General features: G+C 44.9%; 1 pseudogene; it reads left to right on the forward strand.

Moving 5' to 3' along the window:
• Positions 1-16656: 16656 nt before the first annotated feature.
• LOC114082194 (nanos homolog 1-like) lies at positions 16657-17445 on the forward strand (annotated as a pseudogene).
• The last annotated feature ends 2447 nt before the right edge of the window (positions 17446-19892 follow it).

The following is a 19892-nucleotide window of genomic DNA, read 5'->3' on the forward strand; positions in this document are numbered from 1 at the left end:
CACCTCAACCTTCCTTATGTCACTGCATACAATGGGAACATTACATAACGGTTTACAATGTGCTGCTTAGAGAATAATGACAAGAAAAAGTCTTTAAACCTTCAGCCCAGATGCACTTATTTTCAACCTTGTTCAATCCACGGCTGATTGAGTCCAAGGATGCAGACCCTACAGCCTCAGAGCCCAGACGAGAGACGCAGTAGCACAGAAGTGTGAGCAGAGGCAGAAGCAAACAGAGACATCAGTTACAGAAGATGACAAAGAACCAGGAAGAGCAGCCTCGAGAATTAGAAGCACCGCAGCTCTGCCATCTGCTTGGTGTCGGCATAGAGAGACCTACACCCCTGGGGCCACTAAGGACATTTCTGAGAAATTAGTAGTAAGAATGAAGCTGGTAAAGTTCATTCAGTGCCTAGGTTTCAGTAATGCAGGGAATTGTGTCTCTATTAATTTTTCAATGGATCAGTCCAATGTTTCATCTTACCTCAAAGCAATAAGCTTCAGAAATCAGGGGACTGAATAATAGGAGAGGCCTAATTGCCTATCACACTCTATAATTAAACTATTCTTTTCCTTTAGGTTGTATTTATTGAATGAAAAGAAAGAAAGGGAAAAAAAAGGCTGGAAATGTGGCTCAGCAGTTCACTGTCCCTGGGTTCATCACCTGGTACCAAAAAAAAAAAAAAAAAAAAAAAAAAAAAAAGTGATTAGTGGTACTTTGTTCTTTTACTGAACACAATTTGTAGTGGGTTAAAAATGTGGATTGTAGTGGACATGGTGGCACACACCCTAAGTCCACCAACTCAGGAGCTGACCAGGAGGATTGCAAGTTCAAGGACAGCCTGGGCAAGTTAGTGAGACACTGTCTGAAATTAAAACATGAAAAGGGCTGGGGATGTGGCTCAGTGGTCCAACAACCCTGCATACAACCCCCAGTTCCTCCAAAATGTGGGGTTTGGGGATGTGGTTCAGTGCAGAACAGGGGTTCCCTTGATGCTTTGACTCTATCCCTTGTGGCTTTGAAACTTATATTTTTTTTTTCCAAAATCTCCTCCCTAAACTTCTCCTCCCTGATCTTCTTTTCCCTGATCTCCTTCCTGGTTTCTCTCCAATCTCATTTTCTCTGAAACACCTCTTTAAAAACAACCTGTTCCTGCTGATGGGCAGATCACAGCCTTTAGGACAGGTCCCCTGGGTTCCTATATGTGAGCAAAGTAATAAACATTCTTTTTCCTTTTTCTCAAAACTGTGTCCTTCTTACTAGATTGTTATCAGGGACACGGACAGAGCTTTAGGCATCTAGTGGTATAGCACCCCTGGGTTCAATCTCTGGTATGAAAAATAAATAAATAAGCAAGAAAGCAGCATGAGCATACCTATCCCTAGGCCACTGGCCAGTGGTCCTTTTATAGTCCCCATGCTTGTTTCCTGGTTTTAAAGAGTTTTAAACACTTTCCTACAACCATACACACTCGAAACTACTGCCATCAGTTTCAGACAACTCAAGGAAACCAACTCTGGTTGTATCCTTGCTGAGGATGTCTATCAGCTGTGAACACCTGTGCACTTACAGGTGAAGCTAATGGTGAAAGTTTTCCATCAAAATGACACCATTCCAACACAACAGGGCTGGCAGGGTACTAGGAAGCGGGCATCCTGAACCACAACTGCCTGCTAACAGGAGCCGTTACAAAAGACTCACAGAACCACAGCCTTATGCAAAATCTTAGGGCCTCACTAAGTTGCTCATACTGGCTTTGAACTTGCAATCCTCCTGCCTCTGCCTCCCGAGCATTTGAGATTTTAGACATGCACCACTGTGTCCCGCTCATAATTATTTTTTTTTCTGAGGAGAAACCCACACAGCAGGTCCCTGTCATCCTGGACCAAGGCCACCCTTGTTACTGAATCCTTGCAGCCAATGATAATGGTTTCAAAGCACCTTATGTGGCCTTTGAAACCCTGTCTTCCTTTGCCTCCTGGATGGGCCTGACTTTACTTGGGGTCCTGGATTTTCTGTCTCTTCTAAAGTCAGTTTTTGGAGAGCCACTCTATTGTTACCTGGGTGGCAGAAACATCTACCTGTCTCTAGTCCCAAGCACCAAGTCAAGGGTGGCAGCTGAGAGTGACACCTTGCCATTTCAACCCTCTTGCTCAGCTGCCTCAAGAGATGCCCCAAAGCAAGAAAGAGGTAAGGACACGTCAAATCTGAAGGCTGGGCTTCAAATACTTCTCATCAAAAACCCCCATTATGTCTTAAAAATAATCCTAAGCAGGCTTTAACTGCAAACATAAGTGAAGTGAACATGGGTAATTTCTGCTAAACACTTAAGAAAAAGGCACAGCCCAAACCAACAAAAACAAAAAGAGCAACTATCTGGGTGTGGTGTTGCACACTTGTAATCCCAGCATCTCAGGAGGCTGAGGCAGGAGGATGACAAGTTCCAGGCCAGCCTTGGCAACTTATCAAGGGCTAGCTCAAATTTTAAAAAGGGCTGGGGACATATATGACTGCAACATACATAGTGTACAACCAGAGAAATAAAAAGTGGTGCTGCAATTGTGTACAATGAATCAAAATGAATTCTGCTGCCATATAAGCCTAATGAGAATAAGTAAATAAATGGGTAGATACTTAAAGAAAGAAAGTTCTAGTTAGTTGAGGTTCATTATAGAGACTGTCATTTAACTGAGACAACAGAGAGTGGAGATATGGGGAACAAGAAAAATGTTTTGGTGATTTGGGTTTTACAATATGAGATGGTTTGTCAATTTTCAAAGAATTAGAATAAAATTTCACTGAAGGTAAAATAGATAGATAGATAGATAGATAGATAGATAGATAGATAAAAAGGGCTAGGGGTGGAACTCCGTGGACAGCACCCTGGATTCAATCCCTGGAGCTGCAACACCAACAAAGATCCCTTTTGCATTTTTCCATAGGCACTGGTGTCTGACAGGTTGCATAAACATGCTCAGCTTTATAACTCTGAGGCTCCCCAATTGCTGATTGGCTTTTTATCTTGAGGCATGGCCTTGCTAAGCTGCCCAGGCTGGCCTCAAACACAATTCTCCTGTCTCGGCCTCCTGAGTTGCTGGAATTACAGGTGTGGGTCACTATGCCTGGCTCTCAGTGGATTTTTATCTAGACTCTTTTCCCCTGGTTCTGACCATGAACCTGCTCTCTGGATTTCTGTGTTAATTCACTTTTTTGGAGGTAATCTTGTCCATCAGGTTGACTGTGCTGATCCCAGATGGAGACTCCCCTTTTCTTTCTTGGGGAATCAAAGAAGGCATCTCCCTCCCTTACCTCAAGGACAGCACTGAGATTGAAGGGTCTCTGTTGTCCCTCTTGTAGCTACTTCCCCCTTCTGACCTCTAAACTCCTTCTAAAACAGATTTTTTAATCTTTCCACACCCACCACCAAAGAGAACTGCACCACGCCAAAACAAAGCCCCAGGCAGGCACCAAAAATAGCTGCGTGTACTTCCCACTGCCTTGGTGATCCAGAGTTCCAGTGTCCACACGCAGCAGCCTCAGCGGCCCAGGCCCCAGCTCTGCTCCCATTATAGCTGCGGCCTAATCCTCTGGACTCAAGTTTTGGAAGATCAGTCATGTCCTCAGGGGTTCCTCTCTCCCTGCCTGAGTGGGCACATGAACTGGTATGTTAGGAAACATAAAACACAAGTGACAGTTAATACACTGGGTAACTCTGACATATGTGTGTAAATTCAATGTGTCCCGTTGGGATGGTGGGGCATGCCTCTAATCCTGGTAATTCAGGAGACTGAGGCAAGAGGATGGCAGGTTCAAGGCCAGCCTTGGCAACTGAGTGAGACCCCGTCTCCAGGAAAAAAATACGAGGAGCTGGAGATGAAGATCAGTGGTAAAGGGTCCCAAGGTTCAATCCCCAGTACCGAAAAAAATCATTTCTGTGTATATAGAGAGAGACAGATAGGAGGGCATGGCCAAAGAAATCCCAAGAATGATGCATTCAGTTGATTTTCCCTAAGACCAAAAACAGATTTAACCCTTTCCTGTCTCACACTCAGGACTATAAAAGTCAAATACTAATAAAAGTCAATCAATAATATAGAGTGAACAATTAATGTGTCCTTCATTGAGACCCTACTCTTCAGGTATTCCCTTTCAGGTATGGACTTTTGATTAAATCAGTTAGTTTGGGGGAAAAAAAAGAAGTTCAGTGGGATTAAGTGGGTAGAGATTCAACTATTTAACCAGATAACTCTGATTGGAGCTAGGAGTTGAAAAGAAGAGGGGGAATTAGAAAGACCCCATAAAAGCTTCAAGGAGCCAAAGAAGCACAGAAGCCTGGAACCTGTGTCACTGTCTGGCACTGCTAGGATTCAGAACTCCCTGCCAATCGTCCAGCTCTGGTAAGTCACCAAACCCCATGGAGACCCCATTCAGGCTGCCTGGTGGCATATACCTTTAGTCCCAGCTACTCGGGAGGCTGAAACAGGAGGATTGCTTGAGCCCACGAGTTCAAGACCAGCTTGGGCAACTGAACTCAAAACAGAACCTCTATGGGGTCTACTCTCAGCCAGTCTTACCCAGTTACCTAGAGCCTAGGAGAGGTAGCACATGTCTGTAAACCCAGCAACTCTGGAGGCTGAGGCAAGAGAAGCACAAGTTGGAGGCCAGCCTGAGCAATTAAAAAGCAAGATCCTGTTTCCAAATAAAAAATAAAAGGAGCTGGAGATGTAGCTTGGTGTTAGAGTGCCACTGGGTTCAGTCCCCAATACCAAAAAACAAAACAAAAAATGGTGACATGTAGTTTGTGATGGCAAAATATCATATTCTGTCTCTCCAAAGGATCAGATGTCTGCATTTCGTGTCTCTAAATGCAGTTTTGCCTTCATCCCAATAATTTTGATTTCTGCTTTGGTTTAGGTCATATTAAATTTCTTTCCTTCTGTTTTTCTTTTTTTTAGATGAATTTCCACCTCTTTATCAACTTTAATTTCAAAATACTTCTTCCTTTGCATCTTCATGGTAACTTTGATTCCAGTTAGAGAAACAGACTCAAAAAATTAGGTGGGACTCAAAGGAATGGCTACTGCAGTTTTCCAAACATAATTGTCCTTCCTTCTCTCTGGGTCTGATAGTCTTAAGACAAGTCTCTTCTTAAATAATTCAACACAACATCTTCAATGGTGGCTGGACTGGAACAGGCATTTCATTCAGCCACTCAGTACCTCAAAGTTTCTTAACACTCTCATGCTTGGGCTTAGTTGCCTTCACTTAGAATGTTTTTTTTTTTCTGGAACCACACAATATTTTTCATAGGCTGCACTCTATTCTGATCTATTTCTTTCCCAGGACTCCACTCCAAAGTGGCACGCTGTCACGTGTACAAGATATATGTGACAATCGAGCCTCATCTCAGAGTTAGCTTTTTCCATCTCTTACTTCCAATGCTCTCAAATACTGTATGTGGCTTTTAGCATTGCTTACATTTAAACTGTTCATGGTGGTACCTGTCTGTAATCCAGCTATTCAAGAGGCTGAGGCAGGAAGATCAGGAGTTTGAGACTTATCTGGACAACTTTGTGAGATCCTGTTCAAAATAAAACAGGGTTGGGAGCCGGGTGTGGTGACGGGTGTCTGTCATCCCAGTGGCTTGGAAGGCTGAGCCACAGCAAATTAGCAAGGCCCTAAGCAGCCTCAATATAAAAAATAAAAAGAGCTGAGGATGTGGTTCAGTGGTTAAGTACCCAGAGTTCAATCTTTGGTATCAAAATCAAACAGGGCTGGGGATGTAGCTCAGAGGCAAAGCACCCTGAGTTTAATCCTGTGCCATAAAGTTAATAAATACAAACCAAAACGGGTAAGGGTGTAGCTCAGTGGTAAGCTACCCCTTGCTTCAATCCCTAGTATCACCAAAAAAAGAAAAGTATAAGTAAGTAAATTGATTTAAAAAATGCTCATTTTAAAAATGAAAATCAATGACACCCACTTTAGTTATTAATTCACTGAAGCTAGGGATTGAACTCAGGAGCAATATAGTACTGAGCTACATCCCCAACCCTATTTTATTTTTCATTTTGATACGAGGTCTCACTAAGTTCTAGGCTGGCCTGGAATTTGTGATCCTCCTGCCTCAGTCTCCCAAGCCATGGGGTTATAGGCCTGAACCACCAGGCTTGGGCCAATTGGGCTTGGGCCAATTTGTCTTCTCCCACCTTGACATCACTCCTCAGAACTAACTGCTTGATCTTTGCTTAGGCTCCTGAAGACCCCCCTGGAGACCCTCTCAATAACCGACTGCCTGCTCCCAGATCCAGACTGGAATGATGTGTCGGGGTCTCCAAACCTCGACCAGCTAATACACCTGATGCTGTGGGGCAGCAAATTGATGAGTTTCAGTCCTGAGCCCCTCGTAATTCTGCTAGAGAATGCTGCAGCCACCCTTGAGACCCTAAACTTGCAGGACTGTGGGATCACCAACTCCCAGCTCCAGGCCATCCTCCCTGTCCTGAGCTGCTGCTCCCAGCTCAGGGTCTTGAGCTTCAATGGGAATGACATCTCCATGTCGGTCCTGAGCAACCTGCTGCTTCACACTTCCAGGCTGACCCGGTTGAGCCTAGAGAAGTATCCTGCCCCTCTGGAGAGCTATGATGCCCAGGGTGCCATCCACCCAGGGAGACTTTTCCAACTCATCGATGAGCTGATGGCGACACTGAGGGATGTGAGAGAGCCAAAGAGCATCCTTTTCTATACTAAACCCTGCCATAGATGTGGCAACTGGTTTATCTATAACCTGCCCTCCAGTCTGTGTCGCTGTTGGCTGCCTGCCTAGTGGGATGCATATATGAGAAATGTTCTCCTGTGCACTTGAAAATAAAGGAAAGACACGAGTGTCTCTCCAAGGGGAACTAGAAACAGGATACCAGGGAACTACTTAACATGAGTGGGAACAGAAAAGCTAATGCAGGAGGCCTGGGTCACAGAGGCTTGGGTCCCGTCAGGAGACTTGGAACCGATGGGGACATGTGTCTTAGGAGTCAGAAACAGGAATCTGAATTTCTGGAAGTAGGTTGTGCTGAGAGGTACACAGGGCATGACCCCTGCATGGATGGTTGCAAACGAGCGACTTGTGAACTTGCGGCAGAGCCTCTGCTGTCCTCCAAGGTTTTCAGCGTAAAGGTCAGGAAGCTAACCCAGTGGCTGATCAGTGCTCATCAGTGACACTGGAGCCGAGGACCTCATGGCATCACAATAGTGCAGGGCCATTCTGACTATACCCTCCATTCTTTATTTCTCTCTGGGTGCCATTCCTTCAGATGAATGTGGCTTTTGAATGGGGTAATGTGCCTGTGGTTGCCCACAGAACTGAGAACACTAACCTGCTCTCCAAAGGAGTTTATCTGAGGATAGTAGGAGACTTCCATCTGAGTTTTTCAGGTCATAGTGGAACACAGACCACAGCTTTATCCACAAGGGCTGAGGTTCAAGGAATAATAGTCTGAGTCTTTGTGTGTGTGTGTGTTGTGGATTGAACCCAAGGGTGCCCTACTACTGTAGAGAACTTCATAGAATACAACTTAAATCCTTGTACAATTTAACAACCCATTAGTCAAGAAACCTAAAGGGAGGTTGGACATATACCCAAGAGTTAGGTGCAATAGATAAAATTATAAATGCAAGATTTCCTGCAATTCCAAACCCCAGCACCTGTCATCTAATAGGCTTGCAGACTCCAAATGGTTCTCAGCAGACACCTTCACTCTGCTGTCTCTGGTACCCAGGTGATAAGCAGAGCCAACACTGTTGCCTTCTGAAAAATAAGCAATACACCCAGACTGGGAATCTACAAGTGTGCCCTGAAACCCCACATCACCCCTCTCAGGCATCACGCCAAGACCTCTCATCCATACAATCTCCTAGAAATGCCTCTCAATTTGCAAATGATTTGTTTTATGATCTCCTACTGCACAGGATTCTAAAATAGTTTTTCTTCACCTTTAACAGTAGGTGGCAAAGAGAGCCATAAGACCTGCTTGGATAAACTTGAGTTCTCTGCAGAAGAAATCCATTATGCCTGGAGCAGTGGCACATGCCTGTAATCCCAGAGCTCGGGAGGCTGAGGAAGAGGGATTGCAGGTTCAAAGCTAGTCTCAGCAAAAAGTGAGGCACTAATCAACTCAGTGATACCCTGTCTCTAAATAAAATACAAAATAAGGCAGAGCAGAGTCGCCGCCCGTGCCAGGAACAGGCCCAGTGTCCTGCAGGCGGGGTAGTCACGACACCCCAATTGGAGTAGGGGCAGAGCAGAGCCTCCACCTGTGCCCGAAAGGTGGGCAGATCTGCGACCGACCAGCGGGACAGGCCCAGTGGCCTGCCGGTACGACAGACACGTCACCCCATTTGCAGTAGGGGCAGAGTAGAGCCGCCGCCCGCGCCTGCAGGGTAGGCAAACCTGCAACCAACCGGCGGATCAGGCCCAGTGGCCTGCCGGCGTGGTACACTCGTCACCCCAATTGGAGTAGGGGCAGAACAGAGCCGCCGCCAGCTCCCAGAACAGGCCCAGTGACCTGCCGGCGTGGTAGCCACGACACCCCAATCGGAATAAGAAGAGAGCAGAGCCGCCGCCCGCACCTGCAGGAAAGATACGCAAGCAGTATGAAAAGACAAGGAAAGAAAGGACCACAAGCAATGCAGGTCAACGCAACTTTAGAAGAGGTAACAGCTGCAGCAGATGGAATGTCAGATAAAGAATTCAGGATATACATGCTTCAGATGATCTGGAGTATCAAGGAAGACATTAAACAGCAAAATCAGACAATGAAAGATCACTTCGACAACGAATTACGCAAACAAATCCAGGAAGCAAAGGATCAACTATACAGGGAGATAGAGGTTATAAAAAACAAACAAACAGAAATCCTAGAAATGCAGGAAGCAATAAACCAACTTAAAAACTCAATGGAGAATACTACCAGCAGAGTAGAACACTTAGAAGATAGAACATCAGACAATGAAGACAAAGTATTTCAACTGGAAAAGAACATAGACAGCTCAGCAAGACTGTTAAGAAACCATGAGCAGAACATCCAAGAAATATGGGATAACATTAAGAGACCAAATTTAAGAGTCATTGGGATACAGGAAGGTACAGAGCTCCAAACCAAAGGAATGAGAAGTCTATTCAATGAAATAATACAAGAAAACTTCCCAGACTTGAAGAATGAGACAGAATCCCAAATCCTAGAAGCCTACAGGACGCTGAATGTGCAAAATTATAAGAGATCCACACCTAGACACATTATAATGAAGATGCCCAACATACAGAATAAGGAGAGAATTTTAAAAGCTACAAGAGAAAGGAAGCAGATTACATTTAGGGGTAAGCCAATCAGGATAACAGCTGATCTTTCAACACAGACTCTGAAAGCTAGAAGATCCTGGAATAACATATTTCAAACACTGAAAGAAAATGGGTTCCAACCAAGAATTGTGTATCCAGCGAAATTAAGCTTCAGGATGGAGGATGAAATTAAAACCTTCCACGATAAACAAAAGTTTAAAGAATTCGCAGCTAGAAAACCATCTCTTCAAAACATCCTCGCCAAAGCATTACAGGAAGAGGAAATGGAAAATAACAATGAAAACCAACAGTGGGAGGTAGGACAGTAAAGGGGGGGGGGATAATCAAAGAGGAAAACAAACCATGTTTAGTAACAGAAATAAACAAATATGGCTGGAAGAACAACCCATATCTCAATAATAACCCTAAATGTTAATGGCTTAAACTCACCAATTAAGAGACACAGGCTAGTAGAATGGATCACAAAACAAGACCCAACAATATGCTGCCTACAGGAGACGCATTTGATAGGAAAGGACATACATAGGCTGAAGGTGAAAGGTTGGGAAAAATCATATCACTCATATGGACTTCGGAAACAAGCAGGAGTGTCCATACTCATATCAAATAAAATAGATTTCAAGCCAAAGTTAATCAAAAGAGATAAAGAGGGACACTACATACTGCTTAAGGGAACCATACACCAACAAGACATAACAATCATAAATATTTATGCCCCAAACAATGGTGCAGCTATATTCGTCAAACAAACTCTTCTCAAGTTCAAGAGTCTAATAGACCACCATACCATAATCATGGGAGACTTCAACACACCTCTCTCGCCACTGGACAGATCTTCCAAACAAAAGTTGAATAAGGAAAATATAGAACTCAATAACACTATTAATAACCTAGACCTAATTGACATATATAGAATATACCACCCAACATCAAGCAGTAACACTTTTTTCTCAGCAGCACATGGATCCTTCTCAAAAATAGATCATATATTATGTCACAGGGCAACTCTTAGACAATATAAAGGAGTAGAGATAATACCATGCATCTTATCTGATCATAATGGAATGAAACTGAAAATCAACGATAAAAGAAGGAAGGAAAAAGCATACATCACTTGGAGAATGAACAATAGGTTACTAAATGATCAATGGGTTATAGAAGACATCAAGGAAGAAATTAAAAAATTCTTAGAGATTAATGAAAACACAGACACAACATATCGGAATCTATGGGACACATTGAAAGCAGTTCTAAGAGGAAAATTCATTGCTTGGAGTTCATTCCTTAAAAAAAGAAAAAACCAACAAATAAATGATCTCATACTTCATCTCAAAATCCTTGAAAATGAAGAGCAAAACAACAGCAAAAGAAGTAGAAGGCAAGAAATAATTAAAATCAGAGCTGAAATTAATGAAATCGAAACAAAAGAAACAATTGAAAAAATTGACAAAACTAAAAGTTGGTTTTTTGAAAAAATAAACATAATCGACAGACCCTTAGCGATGCTAGCGAAGAGAAGAAGAGAGAGAACTCAAATTACTAGCATACGGGATGAAAAAGGCAATATCACAACAGACACTTCAGAAATACAGAAGATAATCAAAAACTATTTTGAATCCTTATACTCCAATAAATTAGAAGATAGTGAAGGCATAGATAAATTTCTTAAGTCATATGATCTGCCCAGATTGAGTCAGGAGGATATAGAAAACCTAAACAGACCAATATCAATTGAGGAAATAGAAGAAACCATCAAAAGACTACCAACTAAGAAAAGCCCAGGTCCAGATGGGTATACAGCAGAATTTTACAAAACCTTTAAAGAAGAACTAATACCAATAGTTTTCAAGCTACTTCAGGAAATAGAAAAGGAGGGAGAACTTCCAAATTCATTCTATGAGGCCAACATCACCCTGATACCTAAACCAGACAAAGACACTTCAAAGAAAGAAAACTACAGACCAATATCTCTAATGAACCTAGATGCAAAAATCCTCAATAAAATTCTGGCGAATCGGATACAAAAACATATCAAAAAAATTGTACACCATGATCAAGTAGGATTCATCCCTGGGATGCAAGGCTGGTTCAATATACGGAAATCAATATATGTTATTCACCACATCAATAGACTTAAAAATAAGAACCATATGATCATCTCGATAGATGCGGAAAAAGCATTTGACAAAGTACAGCATCCCTTTATGTTCAAAACTCTAGAAAAACTAGGGATAACAGGAACATACCTCAATATTGTAAAAGCAATCTATGCTAAGCCTCAGGCTAGCATCATTCTGAATGGAGAAAAACTGAAGGCATTCCCTCTAAAATCTGGAACTAGACAGGGATGCCCTCTCTCTCCACTTCTGTTCAACATAGTTCTCGAAACACTGGCCAGAGCAATTAGACAGACGAAAGAAATTAAAGGCATAAAAATAGGAAAAGAAGAACTTAAATTATCACTATTTGCAGATGATATGATTCTATACCTAGCAGACCCAAAAGGCTCTACAAAGAAACTATTAGAGCTAATAAATGAATTCAGCAAAGTGGCAGGATATAAAATCAACACACATAAATCAAAGGCATTCCTGTATATCAGCGACAAATCCTCTGAATTGGAAATGAGGACAACCACTCCATTCAAAATATCTTCAAAAAAAATAAAATACTTGGGAATCAACCTAACAAAAGAGGTGAAAGACTTATACAATGAAAACTACAGAACCCTAAAGAGAGAAATAGAAGAAGATCTTAGAAGATGGAAAAATATACCCTGTTCATGGATAGGCAGAACTAACATCATCAAAATGGCGATATTACCAAAAGTTCTCTATAGGTTTAATGCAATGCCAATCAAAATCCCATCGGCATTTCTTATAGAAATAGAGAAAGCAATCATGAAATTCATATGGAAAAATAAAAGACCCAGAATAGCAAAAACAATGCTAAGCAGGAAGTGTGAATCAGGCGGTATAGCGATACCAGACTTCAAACTATACTACAGAGCAATAGTAACAAAAACAGCATGGTACTGGTACCAAAACAGGCGGGTGGACCAATGGTACAGAATAGAGGACACAGAAACCAATCCACAAAACTACAACTATCTTATATTTGATAAAGGGGCTAAAAGCATGCAATGGAGGAAGGATAGCATCTTCAACAAATGGTGCTAGGAAAACTGGAAATCCATATGCAACAAAATGAAACTGAATCCCTTTCTCTCGCCATGCACAAAAGTGAATTCAAAATGGATCAAGGAGCTTGATATCAAATCAGAGACGCGCCGTCTGATAGAAGAAAAAGTTGGCTACGATCTACAGTCGGTGGGGTCGGGCTCCAAATTCCTCAATAGGACACCCATAGCACAAAAGTTAATAACTAGAATCAACAAATGGGACTTACTCAAACTAAAAAGTTTTTTCTCAGCAAAAGAAACAATAAGAGAGGTAAATAGGGAGCCTACACCCTGGGAACAAATCTTTACTCCTCACACTTCAGATAGAGCCCTAATATCCAGAGTATACAAAGAACTCAAAAAATTAGACAATAAGAAAACAAACAACCCAATCAACAAATGGGCCAAGGACCTGAACAGACACTTCTCAGAGGAGGACACACAGTCAATCAACAAGTACATGAAAAAATGCTCAACATCTCTAGCTGTCAGAGAAATGCAAATCAAAACCACCCTAAGATACCATCTCACTCCAGTAAGATTGTCAGCCATTAGGAAGTCAAACAACAACAAGTGCTGGCGAGGATGTGGGGAAAAGGGTACACTTGTACATTGCTGGTGGGACTGCAGATTGGTGCAGCCAATTTGGAAAGCAGTATGGAGATTTCTTGGAAAGCTGGGAATGGAGCCACCATTTGACCCAGCTATTCCCCTTCTTGGTCTATTCCCTAAAGACCTAAAAAGAGCATGCTACAGGGACACTGCTACATCGATGTTCATAGCAGCACAGTTCACAATAGCAAGACTGTGGAACCAACCTAGATGCCCTTCAATAGACGAATGGATAAAAAAAATGTGGCATTTATACACAATGGAGTATTACTCTGCATTAAAAAATGACAAAATCATAGAATTTACAGGGAAATGGATGGTATTAGAGCAGATTATGCTAAGTGAAGCTAGCCAATCCCTAAAAAACAAATGCCAAATGTCTTCTTTGATATAAGGAGAGTAACTAAGAACAGTGTAGGGACGAAGAACAGGAGAAGAAGATTAACATTTAACAGGGATGAGAGGTGGGAGGGAAAGGGAGAGAGAAGGGAAATTGCATGGTAATGGAAGGAGACCCTCAGGGTTATACAGTGGAGGAGGTAGAGAGAGAGGAGGGGAGGGGAGGGGAGAGGTGGGGAGGGGGGAGGGTGGAGGATGGGAAAGGCAGCAGAGCACAACAGACACTAGTATGGCAATTTGTAAATCAATGGATGTGTAACTGATGTGATTCTGCAATCTGTGTATGGGGTGAAGGTGGGAGTTCATAACCCACTTGAATCAAAGTGTGGAATATGATATGTCAAGAAATTTGTAATGTTTTGAACAACCCACAATAAAAAATTAAAAAAAAAATGCAAAACAAAAAAATAAGCCTTTAATGAGCCAGAGGAATTTAATTATCATTGACAAGTTCTATAAAAGGGACTTATCTCTTAGTGGTAAGGCTCAATTAGGGAAAAAAGGAAAAGGAAAGAAATATATAGAACTATATGCAAGTACAGGGGAAAAAAGAGACTTTTGATGTAGAGAAAACATGTTCTTTCAGTTTGTGTATAGACAAGATTTTTTTTCACATTTGGGGAAAATAAAAATATTCTAAAAAGGAAAAAAAATAAAAATAAAAATAAATAAAATACAAAATAAGGCTGGGGATGTGGCTCAGTGGTCGAGTACCCCTGAGTGAAATCCCAGTACACACCCCCACAAAAAAAAACAACAAAGAAATAAAGAAAAAGTCTATTATTTAGGTTATGCTCTGATTATGCAGGAAATTCCCTCTTACCTGAAGAAGAAAAGACATCCCAGGTCTCCCTAAACCCAGAACTGAGATAATTAAGAGGTTTCCCTTCCATCTCTAAGATTCAAATCCTCTATGATATTGTAATCCAGCTTTTATAATTTCTCTCTAAAAGTTTTTTATTTCAGTACTTGGTTTGGAACCCTGAGGCTCTCTAGCACTGAAATACAACCTCAGTCCTTTTAATAATTTTATTTTGAGGTAGGGTCAGTTGCCTGAGCTGCTGGACACAATGGCACAGAACTAAAAGCCCAGCAACTCAGGAGGCTGAGGCAAGAGGATCATAAGTTCAAGGCCAGCTGCAACAATTTAGGGAGACCCTGCCTCAAAAAAAAAAAAAAAGGACTGGGAATGTGACTCAGTGGTAGTGCACCCCTAGGTTCCATCCCCAGGACCATCAATGAACAAATAAATTGCACTTGCTATACCCCGGCCACTGGTGATGTCAGAGAAGGAGATGCTGGAGAGTGACCGAGGGACCTCAGGGTCTGGTCCCCTGTTTAGTCCTGAAGGATGGACTCATCACCACCCACACAGAAGCAGAGGGCTAAACAGGGGTCTGTGGTCTGAAGAACTCTGCTGGGAAGCCAGGTGGTGGGGAGAGGAGCTAGTGAGGTGGGTGTGAGGTTCCTTCCCTGGGAGGCCTGTCCAGCGAAGGTGGTGAGAAGCAGGGTAGAGGGGAGGGTGCTGAAGGAGGGAAGCCCCCACACCTGCACCTTGTAACAGGGAAGCTCTGTGCTCTGCAGCAGGGAGCAGAGAGCCACCTCCAATGCCCCCCTGGGGAAGGCTGCTCTGAGCCTCAGGTGGTGATTCAAAGTTGAGGGTGAGCAGCAGGGATGGAGGCCTTGCAGATGGTGGACCTACCTGGTGTAAGGCTTACCCTGAAATGGGTGATGTGAATGAGCAGATTCTGCAACAGGCAGAATCCTGGGTGTTGACCATCATCAGGGGTCAGGGTGACCTTGGGCTTGGGCCACTTTGTCTTCTCCCACCTTGACATTGCTCCTCAGAACTAACTGCCTGGTGTCTCCTTAGGCAACCCTTCCCACCAGACCCTCTCAATTACTAACTCCCTGTACTTAGAATCCGAGTTGAAGCATCTGTCCCTGTGCCTGGGTGTCAGTCAGCTGAATCACATGGATCTTGATGGCATCAAAATTTAAAGCCAGGTGTGGTGGCGAACACCTCTACTCCTAGTGGCTCACGAAGCTGAGGCAGGAGGATCAGAATTTCCAAACCAGCCCCAGTGACTTAGATCCTCAGCAACTTGGCAAGACCCTGTCTTGAAATAAAAAAGGAAGTGGACTAGGGATGTAGGTCTGTGTTAGAGCACCCCTGGGTTCAATTCCCTGTACCCCTTCCTCCAAAAAACGTCCAGTTGAAGTCACATGCCCCTCCAAGTTCTGCTACAGAAAGGTCGTAGCTACTCTGCAGACCCTGGAATTGCAGGACTCTGAGGTCATGGGCTGGCAGCTCCATGCCACCCACCTTCCCTGAGCCGCTGCTCCCAGCTCACCATGTTCAGCTTCAATGGTACCTCCCCATGTCAGTCCTGGAGAACCACCTGCTGCACTCTGCAAGGCTGAGCCAGTTAAGCCTAGAGCGTGTGCCCCGCCCCTCTGGAGACCAATCAGTGTCCTACTCTCCACGTTGGTGGTTTGTCCAGCTTCCTGCTAAGCTGATGGGGATACTGAGGGACATTAGGCCTCCCCTGAACATCTGGATCTGTGCCTTCTCCTGAGCTTACTGGGCAGATAGGCACCCTTTAACCTGGTGCAACTGGATGTTTCATGGCCCAGGACCCTGTCAGGAAGCAGCTGTGCTGTTACTGTGTGCCTTCCCAGTCAGGTGCATAGGAAAAGCTTTCCTCTGGGCACTTAGAGATGAAACTTAGCACGTGGCTGCAAATTCAGAGGACACAGAACCTTGGCTTCAGGGTAGCTGGGAAAAGACTGAGGTGAAGGATTCCCCCCTTCCTGGGGTGGGAATAGAACTCCGCCTTCCTGCCCACTAGGTAAACACACTACCCCTGAGCTGCATTTGCAGCTCAGCAAGTTAGCCAGGCCCTCAGCAACTTAGTGAGAACCTGTCTGAAAATGAAAAAATTTCAGGGCTAGGGATGTGGCTCAGTGGTAGAGCACCCCTGGGTTTCATCCCTAGTACCAAAAATTTGTTTAAGCGGCTGGCCGGCGGGCAGGCTTGGCTTGGCCCTTCTGTCCAGCCTGCGGTGGCAGCGGGGAGGCGGCGTGATTCCTGCAGCCAGCAGCCCGCCCATGGAGGCTTTTCCCTGGGCGCCCTGCTCGCCCCGCCGTGGCCGCGTCCCCGCGCCCGTGGCGGTCGTGCCCAGTGTCCGCTACGTGAGTGCCCAGGGTCAGGCGCACCGGCAGCAATTCAGCTCGTGGAACTACTACCTGGGGCTCGCTATGCTCATCACCAAGGCGGTGGATGGCGAACTGCGCTTCTGGCTGCGCCCTTGGCAAGGATGGCGGTGGCAGCTCTCAGCCCTCTTTGTCGTCCTCCTACTGTTGCTCCCCCCACACGGGGGCGGGCCGGGCGCTGGGGCCAGCCTACTACGACGAGGACGACGACCACAGCGACGAGCCGGGATCTGGGGCTGCTTCCTGGGGGGCACGCAGGAGCTACGCGCAGGCCCCGCTGAAAATGGTCTGCTGGAGGAGCCCTTCGCCGAACTGAGCCCGTTCGCAGGTCGCGCCGCTGCGTTTCTGCTGGGCTGCGTGCACGCCGCCACCCCTGAGGTGACGCCGCGAGAGGAGCGGGCCCCTGCGTGGGCGGCCGAGCCCCGACTGCAAGCTACCTCGGGGATCGCCACCGCCAGGCTGCTCAAACCCGAGCTGCAGGTGTGCGTGTTCTGCAGGAACAACAAGGAGGAGGTGGCTCTCTACACCACCCACATCCTGAAGGGCCCTGACGGGAGAGTGTTGTGCCCGATTCTGCGTCGCTACACGTGCCCCCTGTGCGGTGCCAGCGGGGACAATGCGCACACCATCAAGTACCGTCCGCGGGGCGCTAGGGACAGCCTGCCAGGCAGGAAGCTGCGCTGAGGGCCTGGCGTCCAGTCTGTGGGCACCTGAGGCTACTGCATTTGCTGCCTGCCCTCCGTTTTGTTCTGCCAAGGGTCTTTCCCTGTTTATTGGGGAGATGCGGAGCTGTCAGCACAGGCTCAACCTGGAACGTCGTGAAGTCAAAACGTGACCTTTCAGGGGAACATTTCTAGATCCAAACCATAAGAAGTCCTTTCAAATACTACAGTAGGATATTTAAAATAAATGTCTAACTTGATTTGCTGTCTCAAAGCAATCAAGACTTAAAAAAATAATTTTAGATTTAAATGAGTGAAATTTATTTCTTTAAATAATAATTCAGTATAGTAAAATGTTAGCTGGGCATGGTGGCTCATGCCTGTCATCCCAGCAACTCTGGAGGCTGAGGCAGGGGGATCTCAAGTTCAAAGTCAACCTCCCCAATATGGCAAGGCCCTGAACAACTTAGTGAGAACCTGTGTTAAAATTAAAACAAACAACAACAAAAACAGGGCAGAGAGGGTGGACTAGGAATGTGGTAGAAAGGTAAAATGGCCCCAATTCAATTCTCAAAAGGAGGGGACTGGGGATGTGGCTCAGTGTAAAGTGCCCCAGGGTTCAATTCCCATTACCAGAAGAAAAGAAAGAAGAGGAGGAGGAAGGAAGAAGGGGAAGTAGAGGAAAGAGGAGGAGGAGAAGTGAAGCCAGATTTTAAGGACAGGTAGTTAGTGTAGTTAGGTAAATCGGGCCAAATATCAAGTTCCATAAAGAAAATGGAGACCATAGTGGGAATGGAAGAAGAGGGTGTCTGATCTGAGCCTGGGAAACCACAACAACACCTGGGGAAATTGAATGTTAATGTCCCCAAGGCCTGGGGCGCATCCCAGAGAACTGTTCAGGAAGTAGCTCCCAGCAAACAGGGAGGTGCTAATCAAACCACCCCAGGCCCTTCCTGCCCAGATCACTCCTCCCCTTGCTCCTCCCTGGCCCATCCCTTCACCTATTTCCCACCTTTTGGCCTTCCCACCGGCATCCCCCACCACTGTAGGATGGAGGGAAACAAAGGACAGGGGTGTGGGAGGACTAAAAGAAGACCTTAGCTATAAAAAAGGGGAGATTCCCCTTCCACTGTAAGGGTCCAGGGAAGCGTCGGAGGAAGAGACCACAAGAGACTGGCTTCATGCAATAAGCAGGAGGGAGTTTATTGAGGATCCAATTCAGCGCGCTGAGGCTCCAGGCAGGCTCGCTCAAGAACGGAGGGCAGCCCAGAGCCCAGAGCAGAGGTCAAGCAGTGCTTAAGTACACTTTTTTGGGGGAGGGCGGGGATTTTACATACATCACAGTCTCCTTTAACAAATCATCATGCACCGCGGGAAACTCAAACAACAATTCTTAGACTTGATTAGTACATGCATTGGTGGGAACAGGTCAGGCGGGGGTGATAGGTCAGTTCTAAAGCGGGGTACACATTCAAACTGATTGGTTTAGGCCCTGTGATGCCTACGTGCGAGACCACACAGAGCCCTTCAGTTATTAAACAACCAAGCAGTCAGGGGAAATATTTACTGGGCGGTTCCAAGCATTGTCTTAACAGCTACAGAAATTTCAGGTTTTGCAGGTAGCATAGAAACATAAAATACCTAATCCTTTACATTTTAACTCAGACCTTGCAGCTTAGAAACTTTACAATACCCGGTCTTTTACCCTTTAACTTTTACGCTTTAACTTCAATTTCTTTTACCCTTACACCACAGATTCCGCCTTTCAGGTCCCCTTCTTCCTCTGGGGGGAAGTCATTTCTGCTGTCCTTTAATAAAGCCTTCTGTTAAACCACGATGCAGAGAAGACCCCCGACTCCAATTTTAAATCAACTTAAAGCAAGCTTGTAATTCTGGCCAGCCGGGACTCTCTCTGGAAACCCGTGGGTTAGAGGACACTGCCCCAGCTCTCTAGGAACAAGGTTTTATAGCACAAAAAGTTGCAAAAGGGGGGGGGGGTCTTGAAACTTACAGATTACAGGATTTTGTCAAACATAATACTGAAAGGGTAAAGTTTCTAAGCAGCAAAGCCTGAGTTAAAATGTAAAGGAGCAGGCATTGTAAACCTGCTTCTAAACTGCAAAGCATGGGTTAAATTCCTGAGGCAGTTAAGACAAAGCCCTACTGGCCATTTAGTTGATTTATAGCCTAAGATCCTGTGCAGTCCAGCACGTACACACCTCAGGGCCTAAACTAATCAGTTTAAATGTAACCCCCTCCTTAGGAATGACCTATCACTCCAGCCAGCCCTGTTCCCGCCAATGTATGTACTAATCAAGTCTAAGAATTGTTGTTTGACTTTCCCGCGGTGTATGGTGATTTGTTAAAGGAGACTGTGATGTATGTAAAGTCCCCGCCCTCCCCCAAAAAAGTGTACTTAAGCATTGGTCAACCCCGGCTCTGGGCTCTGGGCTGCTCTCCCTTCCTGAG

This window comes from Marmota flaviventris, chromosome 10 (genome assembly GCF_047511675.1).
Source record: "Marmota flaviventris isolate mMarFla1 chromosome 10, mMarFla1.hap1, whole genome shotgun sequence".
In the NCBI taxonomy this organism is placed as follows: Eukaryota; Metazoa; Chordata; class Mammalia; order Rodentia; family Sciuridae; genus Marmota; species Marmota flaviventris.